This window comes from Scyliorhinus canicula, unplaced genomic scaffold, assembly GCF_902713615.1.
Source record: "Scyliorhinus canicula unplaced genomic scaffold, sScyCan1.1, whole genome shotgun sequence".
NCBI classification, from domain to species: Eukaryota; Metazoa; Chordata; class Chondrichthyes; order Carcharhiniformes; family Scyliorhinidae; genus Scyliorhinus; species Scyliorhinus canicula.
This window is the reverse complement of record NW_024056013.1, coordinates 1438567-1444579: the sequence shown is the minus strand read 5'-3', so window position 1 is coordinate 1444579 and position 6013 is coordinate 1438567.

Below are 6013 nucleotides of genomic sequence, written 5' to 3'. Positions count from 1 at the left end.
CCTGCCCACTCTGCAGCCGGCACGTCCTGTGAAACTTCATGGATTTGGGGGTGGGCGATCGGAGACCGTGGAATACCGCCCACCACCTCAGGGTGGCCCCTGGATCGGACGTCAGACACGTCTCTGTCACGTCAGCAAAGGTAAACATTGAAATGCGCCGCGTAGACAGCCCACGCGGAGGCCATTCAGCCCGTCTTCACCATGCCAGAGTTCATACCAATTAAGAAAGCCACTCGGCCCCTCGAGCCAGCTACGCCATTCAGTAAGATCATGGCTCAGCTGATTGGACCTCCACTTCACATTCCCGCCTCACCTCCCGATAGTTCACCCCACTCCCTTATCAAGAATCTATCAAGCCAGGCTTCCGGTGTGCACCATGGAGTGAGTGTCACACAGAGGCAGCTCCTGCCCAAGGTTACAGAAAAGAGCTCTTTTTTAAGCAACACGGGTTGGAATTTCGATGAAAAAGCGTAGATGAATGTTGGAGGAGTACTTTCCCCCAGGAATGGTATGTTTCTTGGTTCAGACCCTCAGAAACAGTGAAAGATTTGGCTGAAGCAGCAGCAGACAAAAGCCTCTGCAAGCATGCAGGCGGGGGACGGGCCAGCTTAAAGGCCTCAAGCTGACTTGACGGCCTTTATGAAAACCGGATTCTAGCAGCAGAGGGAAGAACTGTGAAAAGATCTCACCAAGGCCATTGAAGAAGCTGGGACGGACTTCCGGGGCTCTTTTAAGGGGCCGTAGTGGTGCTGTTTGGACTTTTCCCCGTGTGGGAACACTCCTCAGATTCTCCACCGGTGGATGGCCTGGACTAGGAGTGGAGCAGTCAGAAAATCGGTTTTGGAGCAGAGAAAGGAGCGAGGCAGAAGAAGCAAGATGGCAGCGGGCGGGGAAGCAGCAGCGTGGCAGCAGTGGGCGCGGGAGCAGTAGAAGCTGCTTCAGCGCTCCTTTAAGGAGCTGAAGGCAGAGATTCTGGAGCCGTTTAAGGCCTCCCTGGACAAGGTCATGGCGACCCAGACGGCTCAGGGTGCGGAGATCCGAGAGCTTCGACAAAAGGCCTCGGAGAGCGAGGATGAACTTCTGGGCCTGGCAGTGAAGGTGGGGTCGCACGAGGCGCTCCATAAGAAGTGGTCAGCGAGGCTGGAGGAGATGGAGAACCGGGCCCGTCGGAAGAACCTGCGGATTCTGGGCCTCCCAGAGGGGCTGGAAGGTTCGGATCTGGGGGCCTATGTGGCCATAATGCTAAACACGCTAATGGGTGCGAGGTCGTTCCAGGGACCCTTCGAGCTGGAGGATGCCCATCGGGCGCTGCTGAGGAAACCCAGGCCAAATGAGCCGCCTCGGGCGGTGCTGGTCCGTTTTCACCGCTTCGTCGACCGCGAGTATGTGCTGAGATGGGCGAAGAAGGAGAGGAGTAGCAAGTGGAAGAATACGGTGATCTGGATCTACCAGGACTGGAGTGCGGAGGTGGCGAAGAGAAGGGCTGGTTTTAACTGGGCGAAGGCAGTGCTCCACAAGAAAGGGGTCAAGTTTGGCCTGTTGCAGCCGGCACGCCTGTGGGTCATTTATAAAGACCGCCAGCTCTACTTTGACTCCCCGGAGGAGGCCTGGTCTTTTGTCCAGGCAGAGAAGCTGGACTTGAACTGGGGGCTGGGGAACGGTGTACACAGCCCGGAGGTTTTGCCCTCCTTGGTATCCTTTTGTTTTATCGGTTCTGTTGGATGATGTTGGTTTTTTGCCGTTCTGCTTTTTTTTTTGCCTTTTGGGACTGTTATCTGTTTAGTTGGGCGTTTGTTTTCTTTGGATTTTTATTTTCCTTCACCGGTTGGGAGGTTGGGTGGGGTCCGCGGTCCTGTTGGGTCATATGCCCGCCTTTTCCCACGTTTTGGGTCAGGGGGTGGGGGGGGGGGGGGGTTGGGAGGGAAGCGCGGGCTTCGTTCCCCGCGCTCGAGGAATAGTGGGCGGGACCGTCACTGGGGGGGGGGGGTGGTTGTGTTGCAATGGGGGGGGTCTTTGGGGTGGGCGGGAGCAGCCGGGGTCAGCAGGAAGTCGGCTGGCTTACGGAAGTACAATAGAAGGAGTTACGCAGGTAGGGGGGCCCTAGCTTGGAGGGGGGGTGGTGGTGGGAAGTTTGGGGGGGAAAGGGGGGGTACCGGGTTGCTGCTGAAGTGGCAAAGGAGATGGAGCAGGTAGAGGGGGTCGGGATGGGATTTTGCCGCTGGGGGAACGGAACAGCGCTGGCCCTGTGGGTTGGGAGGGGCGGGGTGTGGGGGGGGTCGGGGTCGGGGGTCGGGGGGGTGGGGTGGGGTCGGGGGGGGTCGGGGGGGGGCGGGTCGGGGTCGGGGGTCGGGGGGGTTGGGGGTGGGGTCGGGGGGGGTGGGGGGGGGGGGTCGGGTCGGGTCGGAGGGGGTGGGGTGGGGGCGGGGGGGGGGGGCGGGTCGGGGGGGAGTCAGGTCGGGGGGGGGGGGGGGTGGGGGGAGTCAGGTGGGGGAGGCGGGTCGGGGGGGGGGGGGTCAGGGGAGGGGGGTCGGGTCGGGGTGGTCGGGTCGGAGGGGGTCGGGGCGTGGGGACGGGGGGGGGGGGTCGGGTCGGGGGGGAGTCGGGTCGGGGGGGGAGTCGGGTGGGGGGGGGGGGGGAGTCGGGTGGGGGGGGGGGGGGAGGGGAGTGGTCGGGCGGTCGGGGCGGTCGGGTAGGGGGGCGGGGGGGTCGGGTCGGGGGGGGCGGGCGGGGGGGTGGTGGGGGGCGGGCGGGGGGCGGGCAGGGGGTCGGGTCAGGTTGGGGGGGTCGGGTCAGGTTGGGGGGGGGTCCGGGTGGGGTCGGGGCGGGGGGGCGTGGGGGTCGGGGCGTGGGGGCGGTGGGGGGTCGGGTCGGGCGGTGGGGGTCGGGTCGGGGGCGGGGGGGTCGGGGGCGTCGGGGTCGGGGCGGGGGGGGCGGGGGGTGTCGGGTCGGGGGGGGGCGGGTTGGGGGGGTGAGGTGGGGGGGGGTTTGGGTGGGGGGGGGGGTTGGGTTGGGTGGGGGGGTCGGGTCGGGGGGGTTGGGTTGGGTCGGGGGGTCGAGGTCGGGGGGGGGGGTCGGGGGGGGTCGGGTTGGGTCGGGGGGTCGGGTCGGGGGGGGGATTGGGTGGGTCGGGGGGGTTGGGTGGGGGTGGGTTGGGTTGGGTCGGGGGGGGTTGGGTTGGTCGGGGGGTCGAGCGGGGGGGGTTTGGGTTGGGTCGGGGGTCGTGGGGGGTCGGGGTCGGGGGGGTCGGGGGCGGGTGGGGGGGGTTGGGTCGGGGGGGTCGGGTCGGGGGAGTGGGAGGGGGGGGGGGGGGGGGGGGGGGGGGTCGGGGGCGCGGGGGTCGGGGCGGGAGCAGCCGGGGTCAGCAGGAAGGGTGGCTTACGGAAGTACAATAGAAGGAGTTATGCAGGTAGGGGGCCCTAGCTTGGAGGGGGGGTGGTGGTGGGAAGTTTGGGGGGGAAAGGGGGGGGTACGGGTTGCTGCTGAAGTGGCAAGGAGATGGAGCAGGTAGAGGGGTGGGATGGGGATTTCGCTGTGGGGAACGGACAGCGGCCCTGGGGTCGGGGGGGTCGGGGGTGGGGGGGTCGGGGTCGGGGGTCGGGGGGGTGGGGGTGGGGTCGGGGGGGGGGTGGGGGGGGGGGGGGGCGGGGGGGTGGGTGGGGGTGGGGGTGGGGGGGGGGGGGGGGGGGGGGTGGGTCGGGTCGGGTCGGAGGGGGTGGGGGCGGGGGGGGGGCGGGTCGGGGGGGGTCAGGCTGGGGGCGGGGGGGGGGTCGGGTCGGGGGGGAGTCGGGTCGGGGGAGGTCGGGTCGGGGGGGGGGGGGTCGGGTCAGGGGCGAGGGGGTCGGGTCGGGGGTGGGTGGGTCGGGTCGGAGGGGGTCGGGGCGTGGGGACGGGGGGGGGGGTGGGTCGGGGGGGGAGTAGGGTCGGGGGGGGAGTCGGGTCAGGGGCGGGGGGGGGGAGTCGGGTCGGGGGGGGGGGAGTGGTCGGTGGGGGCGGTCGGGCGGGGGCGGGGGGGTCGGGGGTCGGGGGGCGGGGGGGCGGGGTGGTGTCGGGGGGGGCGGGGGGGGTCGGGGGGGCGGGCAGGGGGTCGGGTCAGGTTGGAGGGGGGTCGGGTCAGGTTGGGGGGGGTCCGGGTGGGGTCGGGTCAGGTTGGGGGGGGTCCGGGTCGGGGGAGTCGGGGTGGGGGGGGGTGGGGGTCGGGGCGGGGGGGTGGGGGTCGGGGCGGGGGGGGGGGGGTGGGGTAGGGGGCGGTGGGGGTGGGGTGGGGGGGGGGGGCGGGGGGGGGGGTCGGGGGTCGGGGGGGGGGGGGGTGGGGTCGGTCGGAGGGGTCGGTTGGGGGGGGGTGGGGGGTGGGGGGGGGGGTCAGGTTGGGGGGGGGTCGGGTCGGGGGGGTCGAGTCGGGGGGGGGTTTGGGTTGGGTCGGGGGGGGTTGGGTTGGGTCGGGGGGGTGGGTGGGGGGGGGTTGGGTTGGGTCGGGGGGGTCGAGGTCGGGGGGGGGTCGGGTCGGGGAGGTTTGGGTTGGGTCGGGGGGTTGGGTCGGGGGGTTGGGTCGGGGGGGGGTTGGGTCGGGGGTGGGTTGGGTGGGTCGGGGGGGGTTGGGTTGGTAGGGGGGGGTCGAGTCGGGGGGGGTTTGGGTTGGTCGGGGGTCGGGGGGGTGGTCGGGGTAGGGTCGGGGGGGTTGGGTCGGGGGGGTCTGGGTCGGGGGAGTGGGGTAGGGTGGGGGGTGGGGGGGGGGGGGTCGGGGGGTCGGGGTCGGGGCGGGGGTGCGGTGGGGGTCGGTCGGAGGGGGTCGGGTCGGGGGGGGTCGGGTCGGGGGCGGGGGGGGGGTCGGGTCGGGGGCGGGGGGGGGTCGGGGCGGGGGGGGTCGGGTCGGGGGCGGGGGGGGGGCGGGGGGGGGGGGTCGGGGGGGGGGGGGGGGGGGCAGGGGGTCGGGGGCAGGGGGGGTCGGGTCGGGGGGGGGAGGATTGGTGGGGTCGGGACGGGGGTTGGGTTGGGTTGGGTTGGGTTGGGTTGGGGGGGGTCGAGAGGGGGGGGTTGGGTTGGGTCGGGGGGGGTGGGTGGGTCGGGGGGGGGTTGAGTCGGGGGGGTGGGTCGGGGTCGGGGGGGGGTGGGTTGGGTCGGGGGGGTCGGGGCAGGGTCGGGGGCGGGTCGGGGCTGGGGGGGCAGGGCGGGGGGGGTCGGGTCGGAGGGGGTCGGGGCGGGGGGGGTCGGGTCGGAGGGGGTCGGGGCGGGGGGGTGGGCGGGGTCGGTGGGGGTCGGGCGGAGGGGGTTGGGTCGGGGGGGTCGGGTCGGGGGGGTCGGGTTGGGGGGGGTTGGGTCAGGGGGGATTGGGTTGGTCGGGGGGTCGGGTTGGGGGGGGTTGGGTGGGGGGGTGGGTTGGGTCGGGGGGGTCATGTCGGGGGGGGGTGGGTCGGGGGGGGGTCGGGTCGGGGGGGGTTGGGTTGGGTCGGGGGGTCGGGTGGGGGTTGGGTTGGGTCGGGGGGGTCGGGTCGGGGTCGGGGGGGGGGGGGGGTGGGGGGGGGTCGGGTCGGGTTGTGGGCGATGGGGGGGTGGGGTCGGGGCGGGGGAGGGGGGGTCGGGTCAGGGTGGCGGGTTGGGGGGGCGGGGGGGTGGGGGGGTCGGGGGGGTCGGGTCGGGGGGGTCGGGGGTCGGGGTCGGGGGGGGGTCGGGGTCGGGTCGTGGGGGATCGGGTCGGGGGCGGGGGGGTCGGGTCGGGGGCGGTGGGGTCGGGTCGGGGGGGTCGGGTCGTGTCAGGCCCTGGGAACGGGCTGAGCGGGGGGGTGCGGGCACGTGGCGGATTAAGGAAGGGTGATGACTAGTCGGCGGGGAAGGGGGATAGGTGGTCCCCTGATCCGGCTGATCACCTGGAATGTGAGGGGACTGAATGGGCCGGTTAAACGGGCCCGCGTGTTCGCGCACCTGAAGGGGCTGAAGGCGGATGTGGCCATGCTTCAGGAGACGCACCTGAAGGTGGCGGATCAGGTTCGATTGAGGAAGGGGTGGGTGGGCCAAGTGT